We start from the raw sequence: 13,667 nt of genomic DNA, 5'->3' as shown, positions 1-13,667 counted from the left end.
CGCTGGGTCACAGACCCAGGACCATGACAGTACCCCCCCCCTCAAGGGCTGGCTCCCGACAGCCCCAAAACAAAAAGGAACCACCAAGCCCAGGCGGGCGGTGGGAGGCCCAGGACGGAGGGTCCTGACCAGGAACAAAACGGAGGCCCCCAGAGTCCCAAACAAAAGGTTCACAAACATTCATAGGGGAGCAGAGTCCAAAACAGAGATCAGGTGGAAGGCCTTGAAGAAGGCAGTGGCGGCAACAGAAGCCCGGAGGCCGGCCACGCGGAAGCCAGTGGCGGCGACAACCCTGTTCAGGAGGGCGTCCTCGATGGCGATGATAATCAGCCAGCGGCCTAGAAAATGGCCAGCGATGTTGAGGCGCCCAACGCGGACCGGATGGCGGCGTGCCAGCAGCAGTACCAGGCGAGGCAGAGGCCAGGCCAGGCAAAGTTGAAGCAGAAGCAGCAGGCGATGATGAGAATGATGCAGCTGCTGCTGCAGACGAGGAGGCTGAAGCCGATGAGGAGGCTGGGCCAGACGAGGATGCAGACACGGAGGCTGGGCCAGACGAGGATGCAGGTGAGGCTGAAGCTGAAGCAGGTGATGCTGAAGGCTCTGAAGCTGGCCCAGGCGAAGGCACGGAGGCAGAAGCAAAAACTGCAGCTGGCAAGGATGAAGAGGCTGCAGCTGGCGAAGATGAAGAGGCTGCAGCTGGCGAAGATGAAGAGGCTGCAGCTGGCGAAGATGAAGAGGCTGCAGCTGGCGAAGATGAAGAGGCTGCAGCTGGCGAAGATGAAGAGGCTGCAGCTGGCGAAGATGAAGAGGCTGCAGCTGGCGAAGATGAAGCTGATGCCGACGCTGGACCAGGAGTGGATGAAGCTGATCCCGACGCTGGACCAGGAGTGGATGAAGCTGATGCCGACGCTGGACCAGACGTGAATGTCGCTGCAGGCGGCGGCGTGGAAGCCGGAGACGGTGGCGCTGCAGGCGGCGGCGCTGCAGGCGGAGGCGTGGAAGCCGGAAACGGTGGCGCTGCAGGCGGAGGCGTGGAAGCCGGAAACGGTGGCGCTGCAGGCGGAGGCGTGGAAGCCGGAAACGGTGGCGCTGCAGATGGTGGCGCTGCAGGCGGCGGCGTGGAAGCCGGAAATGGTGGCGCTGCAGGCGGCGGCGCTGCAGGCGGCGATGGAGCCGCCGCAGCTGCTGCTGGTGCAGGCGGTGATGGAGCCGCCGCAGCTGCTGCTGCTGGTGCAGGCGGTGATGGAGCTGCTGCTGCAGGTGGTGATGGAGCTGCTGCTGCAGGTGGTGATGGAGCTGATGCAGCCACTGGTGCAGGCGCTGATGCAGCCACTGGTGCAGGCGGTGATGGAGCTGATGCAGCCGCTTGTGCAGCTGGTGATGCAGCTGATGCAGCCGCTTGTGCAGCTGGTGATGCAGCTGATGCAGCCGCTGATGCAGCTGCAGGCGGTGGTGGTAGCTGGATGGGCTCCTCGGTCCCCCCAGCGAAAGCAGCAGGCTGAAGCGGTCCCTGAGACCCCTCAGTTGAAGCTGCTGATGACAGTGAAGGCTGGACGGGCTCCTCGGTCCCCCCAGCGAAAACAGGCTCAAAACCAGTAGGCATGGAAGCCCCTGGCACACACAAAACAAAACCAGAAGGCTCGTGGGCCTCTGGTACACGTGAGAAGGGCTGTAGCTGCACAGAGCCCTGACCCTGCTCAGGCAGTGACAGCCGGGTGCAGTCCACAGCTGGCAACTTGGCCTCCAGGGGTCCAGAGTTAGCTGAGGGTTGTAACCCAGCCTCTGGGGAAGCCCTGGAGCGAGTAACAGTCTCTAATGTTGTCAGCTTTAGAGGAACAGGTCCATTTTGAAACAGTAAGTCTCCCTGCTCAGAAACAGCGGTGGAAAAACAGTCCTTTAAGGGGTGCATGGGCATAGCTTCCTGTAGAGGGGCGAGTGAAGCTCGTGACTGAGTTATGGACTGAAATGTGGGTTGTAGTGATGCTAGTGGTGAAGGTAGCTGAGTGGCAGGCAGAACAGGAAATTGTGCACCTAGGGAGGCTAACGGTTGAGCTCCAGAATGGGACGCAAATGGCTGTGCTACTGACTGGGGAGCTAACGGCTGAAGACAAAACTGAGCTGGAGAGTGGCAATAAAGTCCAGGCTCGGAAGGAGCGGCAGAGACACAGGCTTTAGGTTTAACAGAAGGTTTATAGACACCCACTTGGGAAGGGTCCGTTACCACAAAGGTAGGTAATCTACACATACTGTCTCTCATCCCACTCTGAATCGCCCCAGAAAACAAAGTCCCGGAATCCGGGGAAACCACAGTATCCCGTTCACTCACCGCATCTGGCTGCTCGAACGTGCATGCAGACGGGGGATGAAGTCCTAAATCTAAAAGGAGAAATTCCTGCTCCCACAGACATAGCGAGTCCAGAAGCCATGGGAGACCGGTCACCAGACGCTGTAGCCGCCTCTCTAAAGCGCGCTGGGATTCGTCATCCTGGCTTTCCAGCCACAGATCGATGAGTTCTTGTGTGGCATCGATAAGAGTCTCACGTAGCTCCTTAGATGGGTTAATTGCTGCTGGGTCCATCTTGTGGTCACGTCGTACTGTCACAACTGGGGCAGCAGTCGTGTGATGAATAAATGAGGACCCAAGATGCAGACGGAGATGGAGATGCGAGTGGAGGTTTATTTACAGTGAAAATAACAGAAGTGAGGGCAGGACTGAACATAAACCTAAACTGGGTGAAACTAACAAACAAACCTGGACATAAGGTCAGCAGGAGAAACTCAGAGATGGCAGATGAGGACGGCAGAACAGGGAGACGGAGAGAAACATAGGGAATGAACACAGACGACGCGACGAGGAGCACAGGCAGACACGCAGTATAAATACACACATCAGGTAATCAGGAAATGGCACACAGGAGGGGACACAGCTGGAACTAATGGACATAACGAGACACAAACCTACAAAGTAAAACAGGAAACTCACAGACTGTTTTACACAACCAACAGGGGACACGAAAAGGAGAGGCACAGGTAGGAATGAAAGAAACACACAACTCAAACCCTAAGAACAAATACAAAATCAGAATAAACTAGAAAAAGGATAATAATAAACTTAAAGCGCTGGGTCACAGACCCAGGACCATGACAGCACATTCTCTGTCATATGGGCCTGCATGAATAAACTTTCTGAATCCTTTATCATTCGCAACTGAAAATAGTTGTGGATGATTACTATACCTTTCTAATGTGACGTTGTTGTCCCTGGGTCTCTTTCTCTCTCTTTCCCTCCGGCTCTGTTCCTGTGCTACTGCAAGTGTAACTACCACCCCTCCCCCCTCTTCCCAGCGCAAAGCACAAGGCGTGCGGAGTGAAGCAGAAAAAAAGTGTGAGAGAGAGGGTGAGAGAAAGAAAAACCCGTCGTTCACTTCAAAGAGTCGGCTCTAAGAGCTGTTTCGTTCGCGACCAACACATCAATACTCAGCAGGAGCAGCAGTCTAGTTCATTTAATAACGCCTTTCAAGTTTCTGTACAGCAGACTAGTAAATCTTCTCTCTTGTATTCTTTCTCCCTTTCAGTCTTTGATTTTTCTCTAAATTCCACTCAGGGAACACAGTGACGTTTCTCTCCTTTCTTTCCTGTTTCCTTCGTGTCTTCCCTGGTGAACTTGATGTTTTTGTCCACAGCGTTAATGTGAGCAGTATAGGATTCCACTTCTTGTGTTTTGATTTTGACAAAGGTGTCGTTACATTTCTGTACCGGTGGCTAGGTATTCTCTCTTTAAAAGAGCCAAGAGCCTTTCTTTCCACTTCCTCCATGTTACTAAATATTCACAATAAAACAGTTGAAGAAAAAGAAAAACCTCCTGTTAATGAAGACAAATCAAATGAAGAGTTTCACTAAAAACCTTTAATTTCATTTAAATACAGGTTTTTACTGTTTGTCTACAAACTGTGTGCTTAGGCTACTCCCTTCATCTCTTCACTTGAAAATATATTGTCTGATTGGTCAGACTGGTCAGACAGTATGAGACTCAACCAGCCAGTAACAGGAGAAGTGGGAGGGTTTTTTCTGAACTGTGCCATTATTCACACGCATCCTGAGAATCCTCTAAGAGAGCTAAAAACAAAACAAAACAAAAAACCTAAAGGTTGAGTTAACCTTTGACCTCAGGGAGGAAGTGTACTGTAAAAATAGTAACTAGCAGTTGTTGATCTCAGTAAAGTTTTCAAAATTATTCAAAAATATAGATTTGATAGCTTTTGATCTCTATTCTGGAACAACAGCAGAGAAGATTAGATTTGCAGCACAAGTTACCATGGCAACATAGCCTGGTGAGAGGTAATTTGCTTTTGTAGTACAGAAATCACAGGGTTAACAACAAGATTACCCAAATGACATAAAACCTGGCTTGTAGTGCTGGCCTCAGCAAACGGTACCCTCACCACATTTCTATGTGTTTTGCAGTTTTCAATGTAGGGTCATGCTTTAAAGAGGACATACAACACTATAAGTCTGTCCCAAAACCTAGGCCACATCCTTGAGAGGCCACATTTGAAGGCTGATTACGTCACAGCCAGGTGAAGAAGGCTGTCCCAAATCAGTCTTTGATTTTTCTCTAAATTCCACTCAGGGAACACAGTGATGTTTCTCTCCTTTCCTTCCTGTTTCCTTTGCATTAAATCTGCCCTGGGGGTTAAACTTTAACCTGTGCTCAGATTAACTATTATTAGATTTATTAGATTACTTTAAAAATGGAGAACATCAAAAAACAAAAAAAGTCATGTCAGGAAGCTGTCCAGCTGAGATGCTTCATTTTTCTCTCATTTCTTTGAATAGGATTTATGGAAATGTACTTTGAATGGATGTCAGAGATAATGAGGTGTAAAGTTAAACTGAAACTAAAAACGTCATTGAATCCTACAGAACACAGCTTGCCCTGCACAAACCTTAACTGGACTAACATCTTTGTTAATTTGACTTTTAAACAGGTCATAGTTACTTTACCTACTCAAACACATCAAAACAGCAAAAATAATTATAGAATAACTAACCTACACTCAGAAAAATAAAGGTGCCAACTGGAACCAAAAGTGGTTCTTTAGACTGATGCCATAGAACAGGGGTGTCGAAGTCCAGGCCTCGAGGGCCGGTGTCCTGCAGGTTTTAGATAACACCCTGGGTGAACACACCTGAATCAAATGAGTAGTTCATTACCAGGCCTCTGGAGAACTACAAGACATGTTGAGGAGGTAATTTAGCCATTTGAATCAGCTGTGTTGGATCAAGGTCACATCCAAAACCTGCAGGACACCGGCCCTCGAGGCCTGGACTTCGACACCTGTGCCATAGAAGAACCTTTTTTGGTGCCACAAAGAACCTTTCAAACTATGGTTCTTTGAAGAACCATTTCTTTCAGTGGTTCATTGAAGAACCTTTAGAGGTGCCCCAAAGAACCATCAAGAAATGGTTCTTTGGGGCACCTTTAATGGTTTTTCAAAGAACCTTTTTAAAAATGGTTCTTTAAAGAACCCATCTGTTCTCTGATTGGATTGTTGTGATTGTGATTGACATGACATTGACCAATCAGCTGAAAGGAAGAAAAATCGGGTCAAAATTTGTACTTGTAAGTTGAAATCCACATGCAGCCAAGAAACCTGAGTGCAGAGTTTTACACGTAGCCTTTTTGCTTTGTATCTGTAACCAGACCTTAACAAAAAAATGTGTAACTCGTGTAAATATTTTTTGCAGACACAAATCTTTTTTACACACACACAAATTCTGATCTGTAGATGCACAAACATAAAACTTTCCGATATTTTGGTTTACAAGGTTACATGTACAAAATATTTATGACCACAATTTAAAAAAATACCACATGCAGCAAAATACATTGCAAATTAATACAATTTTTAAACAAATTCATCAGATGGTTCAATATAATCTCCATTTCATAAACATTTGAATTTTCTGGCAACTATTTAATCGTTCAGTCTTTAAAGGGTTAAAGCTGTCTGTCCCGACTCCAGCCAAGCAGCTAAAGCTTTACTTTCAATAAGTAACAAAACCAGTGATCAAACGCACTGAGATTCATTTCAGGGTCACGTCACAGGCAGAAAGTGCAGAGGAGACAGAAAAGCTTCATATGTGTCTTCATGCTTCAAGCAGTATTTTTGGACCTTTTTTGTTGTTGTTGTTTTGTTGGATTCTCCAGTGACCTTATTTTTGCTCCCAGCTGTTTGTCACCATTATTTGTACTTTTTTTGTTGTTTTTATATTAAAACATTTGATCATTCCCAACAGCTAAATGTACAACATTAGCATCTTTAATGGAAGGTTCACTGATGCCAGTTTTTCACATCATGGTGACACTGCATCAGTAACCTCATCATTGTCATCTCTTAGTAATTGTGAGTGCATTGCAGTGGAGTTAATAGACCTCAGACTATTTGGAAGAGAGAAAACCAGACGCTTATTATTTGGTCAATAATACTTTGAAGCAATATCCTTTCAGCAGCTCTTGTTTTCTTGTTATCTGCTGGCAGCACATTAATTTAATTTGTTATGACCAAGGTATTATTTTTCCTTTTTTTTTCTTTAGCAGAGTTCCAGTAGCACTGCTAAAGCAAAATCCCTTTTTTTAAAAAGTAAAGTAATCACCATCCTTACTGTACATTTTATAAAACATCAGTCTGTGTGCCTGTCTTTTCTCTATAGATTCTGAGGGGTCGCTTCTCTGGGTTTCACTGGCTGTCTATCTGCTGTCCTCTTTAACTCCATCAGCCCTCTGAAAGCTGCTCTGCTCCACCCAAAAACTAGTCCCGTTACCATAACTGGTCCGCTGATCCAGTCCATTTGTGGTTTCACTTCAGCCAACCTCTCTCGTGCAACAGAAACTACACACCATCTGTCAAGTAAGAGGGTTATTTCCTTCTTTCTTCATTGGTATTGCTACTGTCATCATCATCTCCAGTGCATTCTCATCCAGAGCCATCAAATACCGCCATTCTGTCAGATGATGCTGGCAGACGGCTCGGTTGAAGGCATCCTTTGGCCTTGTGCTGAGAGATAGTGATCCTCTTTAAATACAAGGTTTGACTTAGGAGATTGAAGTGGTGGCAATGATGGTCAAACCCGAGTTTCCCCAACACAGTTTTGTTCTGTCCCTCGCATGGCTTCAGATCACGCAGAGAGCATTTCAGAAACAGAGCATGTTGTCCGCATGGGGTCATCCTGTATCTGACTTCCTGCTCTCCTAATCTGATTTGTTCAGCTTGAAAGGGTTTATATAAAAAAAAAATAGAGCTGGTGCTATTTTAAGTGACCCTGAGGGGTTTGCTTTGAAATCAGTGGGTGATTTATGGTCTCTTCGTTTACACCTGACGCCTCAGTTTAGGCATCTGATTCAGGCCCCTTTGCATTAACCCTGCATGTTGCAAAGTGTCACTTAGTTTGTGCATGTGTATGTAGCATCAGAAGAGCCTTTAAAAGCATCCATATGGGACGAGTTAAGAGTGACACCACTGCTACTGCCACAGGACCAATGCCAAAGGACACCTTGTGCATATCTCTGAGACAGCAGCAGTTTTGCTACATGAGAATGAAAATTAGAAAGGACTGGTGTCTCACAAGCAGAAAAAATATGATTTACTTTAACTTTAGACCAATATATGTGTTTAAAAGACTATTAATACATTTTCAAAATATAATATCGTGCCTCTACCAATGACCAAGATATCTGAATTTTTAAAGCTGCACATCCTATTTAATGAGCCGTTACTTCCTCAGCTGTGTTATATACAGATCTGGAATCACGCATAACGACTAGGTGAAGACAATCTCGACATTTCATGGAGCAATTTCTGCTGGATGATGGTTTTTCTGCATAATTCCTGCTACCAGGACAGTGTCAAACATCGGTTTTTTTTATGTCAGCCTCTGCAGATATTCTTTTACAAATTGCAAATGCATGTGTCAGGGAAAGGAATTAATTGTAATGACATTATTCTGGTGGTTTGCAGAATTAGAACATCATCCAAATAGCTCAGCCTCGGGATTATGTTTCCCGTCAGACTCAAATAATTAATATTACTGAAATTCATACCATAGGCAATTCTGTGTGGGTGATACCTCTACAACTTGGTGAGACCTTTGGGACTCTGATGCTGCTGTGCACTTCAGTAATGGCTAGAAAATGAGGCAGTTAATTTGAACCAGGGGTGAGAGTTTGCGTTGTCATATCCTTCCCCTGTGATCACTCATCTAATTCACTCTGAGTGAAAGTCCCACCGTAGATGATTCCTGTTTCCCCCTCTCTGCACTCTCTTTTGAGCATGTCTTAATATCTATTTTTCGCCTCACTAATGACCATCTTTTACTTCCTCATTTTTCTTTTACTCTTATCTATTCTCTGTACTTTCATCATCTTTTTTTCTGTTCCCCTGTGATCTTTTTGCTGCAATTTCCCTCGTTTCTCTTTCATATTTTCGTTTTCCCTTCACCTTTTCTTCTATGTCTCTGTTCTGCAGGCCAGTCTGGATCAAAACAACTGGGAACAGGTCGGTCTTTAGTGAATGCCATCGGGAGTGACTCAGCTCTCATCAGAGGTACTGTGGCAGCAACCTGTTTCAGTGTGGCCCTGCCATTATCATCAATCATGAGACAGAAACTGTGTATAAAGCCAACAGGGATAATATGATGTCAAGTCAGTTAATAGACAGTTTCCAACTTGTTCTCCTGTCACAACTTTTTTTCCTTTATTGGAGTTCATTTATACCTTTCTTTTGCTACACCTCAGTGCAGAGGATCTGGCAGTGAAATGATGATTAAAACTGAACTGCATGTTGTGCAAATGAAAGCCCACAGCTGCCTCTCAAACAGCTTGACTGTGACTGAATACAAAAAGGAAAATGTGGCTAATTAGAATAAAAATTATGTTCGACTCCAAGTACAATTCCTGTCAGTTTTTGCTATTGCTAACATCAGTGTAGATACCTTCTATTTGCTCAAATTGCCCAGGGACCCTGGAGAAAATGCGGACCCTGCAGTACTAATGATGGAGCAAAGTAATTTTGTTTTCCGTGTCTTTTGGGCCACTGACCACTCGCCTTTAGATAGTTTTATTTCATAATGTTTTGTTTCCAGTTCGGCTCTCCTGTGATAATTTATCCCAATTGAAAATAAGACAAAAGCACTCAAGTGTAACCAGCTTCCTCAATCTGCTTTCATTTTAGAACAGCAATGAATAGTTTCAGCCTTTTTCAGGAGTTTCCAGAGGTAGTGTGTGTCCTGCATTATGATTTGCATAAAGTAGTCCAGACTGTGGGGACGCACCATAAGGCTTTAACTGGCTTTATTTCAATACATAAAGGACTGAGAGAGTTATTATAGTTATTATACAGTTATTATACAGTTTTTATACAGTTATTTTTGCAAGAAGAAATGTAAAGATGGATGCAAACTGGAAGAAACTTTTCATTTCAACTTTAACAATTGACAGGTGTTAACAACTTATGATGCATAAAATGTTTTTTCTTTTGATTACATGTAGTTCTGAAATATTTTAGACTGTTGCAGGTATATTTTCAGTGATGTATTATAAAATAATATCTCACCTCCGTGTTACACACATGGCTGGGTGTTTCATTATAGGCTGCTCCTTTTTCTCCTCTTTTCTTTATTGACAGCATGTGGTTCCTAAAGCTTCACAGTTTTACACTATTAACTTTTTAAGGTTTGAGCTAACCTCCAGGAGCACTGCACTGAGACTGATGAATCACGCAAAGCAAACAAAATTATGACATCCTTAGAGCAGGGTGATATGTGCTGTGGCTTTCTATGGAAGTCTTGTGAAAGACAAAAAAACTGATAAGTAAAATTAAAACAATGTAAAATAAGGCCAATTTCAATTTTCACAGTCCAATCCACAAATTGCTGGCTTGACAATTTCACAAGTTTTGCTTTAGACATGAAGAAAAAACAGAAACATAGAGTCAAACAGTCTCTACGAACACTGACTTTTAGGAAAAATGCTGATCTAATGAAGGTCAGTGTTGGCTTAATCTAGTGTGATACCTAGAAAACATGAACAAGAGTTTTCATTTTTATTAAAGGCAAAAAGATGTGCCTTGAATTTTGACTCTGTTCCATTCTGAGCATTTAACATTGTTCAGGTGGGACTTTTTATTTTTATGAGCTGAGTCAGAACTTTTTGATTGCACCTCATATCATAGTTGCTTTTTTAAGTAAGGATGCCGTTATCGTATACAGTTTGCACAGAAGATTTCAACTTGTTTGCAGCTACTATAGTGAAATTTGAAAAAGTCCAACACAAACAAAGACAGTGAATGTCTAACCCTAATCACTGAAATCAACATGTTTCAAAAGGTGTAACTTTGAAGGTGAATGGTCTCCATTTTTGGCCGTGTCTCACTCTTTACAATTTTACCACGGCTTGGAGAGAAGCTGGCAAGTGTTGGCATCTTCTGTATCAATTATTGGAGACCACAGCAATCTGCTAGCAACTACAGCAACTGCCAAAGAGGTTTTCAGTGCTGCACTGTCTCTTTGCAGGTAATTTCCCATAGCAACAAGAAGAATTCTATTTTTTCTAATTCTAAATTCTAATTTTTTCCTAGTCTGAGTGGTTGCCAGGAAGTCTCCAACAATTCTCTAGGTCTACAGAACTGGGGCCTAAGCTGAGGGACGTTCCTATAGGCTGCTTTAAGGCACTTCAGTATCAGCTTTTCAGACTGAGAAGTTACATCCACTGTTTATGTGAAGTCTACGGTTGATGTCCTTAACATAGACTTACATTGCCTCTGCCATAGTGTTATAACTTTATCCATTTATTTGCTTTGCAGGTGTGATAGCCATGGTGATCTTTGTGACTGTGTCTACGTTAGCCATAATGGCCCGATTCCTCTACAGGAGGAAATGCACATGTCAGCACCAGGAAGTAAAAACAGTGAAACCTAAAGACAATCCAGAGTTGCCATTAAGAATAAGTTTTATAAGTATTGCTTTTTTTTCCAACTGTGGTCCCCAATTGGGCTTTTGTATACACAGTACACAGAGCAGATTTACAGTGTTTAATTACCTAAAGCCAGAATACACCATATATACAAGACCATCATGATACCAATCATCTCTGATTGGGGTTTTAGGTTTTGTCAAGTCAAGTAGTAATCTCCTCAGACACGCTTGGGAAGTACTTAAACTGTAAAAACCGGTACAGTGTATATACAGTCTGGATTATTTACAGCCATCTGTAATCTGTAAATCTGATGGGAGTTTAGCAATATAAACTCACTTCTGTAAAAAAAAAACCCCACACATCATCATAAATAGCATCATCGTTGACTTTGTGTTTGTGTTCCTGCACTGCAAGAATCTGCTGTTGACAGACTCGAGATCCTGCTGTGACCCGTGTCAGCTGATCAGCGCAGATCTCCTGTGCTTGCACACCAACAGTGAAGTCATCGGGGTCAGCAGCACGCAGGCCACAGGCAGGACTGCTCAGGCGAGACAAATTTTGTGTATGATGATTTTGTGGCTGAAGAAGTCAACGGGGACACATTGAGACGGGGACCACGAGAATCATAGGAACAGCTGCTGCTTCTTTTTCTTTTTTAAGCCTCCACCGCACTAGTGACCACAGCAGGGTTATCAGTCCTTCCTCGCTTTTTTTAACTTCTATGGCTTTTTATGAATTGTGTGATTGCAGCACCCGTGGGACAAATCGCACACCGGCTCCCACTGATGTCCATTCTTCACATTAGATGCTGACAGCCACAACGCCACCATGTGGCCACTTAGCGCATGCAAAATTATGTAGTGGTTACAACCTGCAGATCAAAACAGCATCATAACTACACACCATTTAATATTTTTGCATGCGTCATTTGTGAACTACTAGTTTATCATTAATCTTTTTTTTTTCTTGCACAATGCTCAGTCTTTTGGCACAACCCACTGTCATTGTTACACTTTCTATTGCAATGTTGTGTCTTCACTGTCTTGTGTCTCTATTGATTTGCTCTGTCTGGTGTTGCACTGTTTTTGTTTTGGGTTTTTTTTTTTTTTTTGCAATTTTTGCACACTTGCACTTTATGTAGTCCTGTGTTACTGACATATGTTATATGTAGCACCATGGTCTTGGAGGAGCATTGTCTCGCTTCACTGTGTACTGTACTGCACATAGTTGAAATGACAATAAAGGCACATGACTTGACTTGATCTCTTATCATCTTGGGGCCAGAACATGACAGGTTGTCAGCTAACTGGAAGGTAAATGGCTCTTCCAGGCCGTTAGTCATATCATTTGTGTCTAGTTTCAAATAAAATTGAACTTAATTTAATTGTTTGAATTAGAAAATGTGGCATATAAATGTGTTTATAATCCATATTACAATCATTTGTTTTTTAAACAAAAATAAATATAAATATCAGCTTTCATAGAGTTGTAATGAAGGCTTTAAATAGTTGCTTTAAATGCCAAATGTCATTATTATAGCAGACTTTATGTGTAAAGATAACATGGGGCTTCATGGGAACTGAATCACAATTACACTGAGCCTGAAGTATTTAAGGAGCTGCAGTTTGCAGGACCTCAGCACTGGCTTTTTCAATTCAATTCATTTCCTTTTTATATCACCAAATCACAACAATGGTCACCTCAAGGCGCTTTATATTGTAAGGTAAAGACCCTAATGATACAAAAAAACAAACAAACAGAAAACCCCAACAATTATATGACCCTCTATGAACAAGTGCTTTGGCGACAGTGGAAAGGAAAAATTCCCTTTTAACAGGAAGAACCCTCCAGCAGAACCAGGCTCAGGGAGTGGCGGACATCTGTCACGACCAGTTGGGGATGAGCGGATGAAGACAGGATAAAGACACGCTATGGAAGAGAGTCAGAGATAAATAATAACTAATAATTAAATGCAGAGAAGTCTATAAACTCAGTGAGTTAAAAAGCTGACTGAAGAAGAAACACTCAATGCATCATGGGAAGACCCCAGCAGCCTAGACTTATTGCAGGGTAACTAAGGGAGGATTCAGGCTCAGCTGATCCAGTCCTAACTATATGCTTGATCAAAAAGCAAAGTTCTAAGCCTAATTTTAAAAGTAGAGATAGTGTCTCTCTCCTGAATCCAAACTGGAAGCTGGTTCCACAGAAGACAGGCCTGTAGGCTGAAGGCTCCTCCTCCCATTCTACTTTTATATGGACACAAGTAAGCCCGCAGTCTGATTGTGAAGTTCTCTAATGGGGTGATTCTGTACTATAAGTTTATTAAGATCAGACAGTGCCTGATTATTATTAATTTTTCATTTGGATTAAAAAAAAATCTTTGGATAGTGAGGGGCCTGTTACAACAGCATTCAGAAATTACAGCTCCCATCTTATCTACAAATGCCATCTATCACATGACATCTCTAAACATTTCATTTTATCATCGTCATTCATAACAGAGCATTTGGGTGATTCTTTGACTTTCCCACTTTGATGTGTTAAATTTAAATACACTTTAGATTGCATTTTGGCTTTGGAACTTCATAAAATGTGTCTTTATGAAACCTGTGCAGCACAGTGCTTATGTGGTGTTCTTGGTCAGTATAACTTCTGTTATCATTATAGGCAATGTTGGGCCAAAAGCATGACATAT

The 13,667-nt window shown here is 43.1% G+C and overlaps 1 long non-coding RNA gene across 1 annotated transcript; it reads left to right on the top strand.

The window, feature by feature from the left end:
• Positions 1 to 2,645: 2,645 nt before the first annotated feature.
• Positions 2,646 to 12,210, top strand: LOC120441792. Its single transcript, XR_005614288.1, has 4 exons — positions 2,646 to 3,030; positions 6,715 to 6,911; positions 8,526 to 8,603; positions 10,860 to 12,210. It is a non-coding gene; the product is annotated as an uncharacterized LOC120441792 (long non-coding RNA).
• The last annotated feature ends 1,457 nt before the right edge of the window (positions 12,211 to 13,667 follow it).

This window comes from Oreochromis aureus, linkage group 9 (genome assembly GCF_013358895.1).
Source record: "Oreochromis aureus strain Israel breed Guangdong linkage group 9, ZZ_aureus, whole genome shotgun sequence".
In the NCBI taxonomy this organism is placed as follows: Eukaryota; Metazoa; Chordata; class Actinopteri; order Cichliformes; family Cichlidae; genus Oreochromis; species Oreochromis aureus.
The sequence above is the reverse complement of the archived record's forward strand: the minus strand, read 5'-3'. Positions and strand labels throughout refer to the sequence as shown.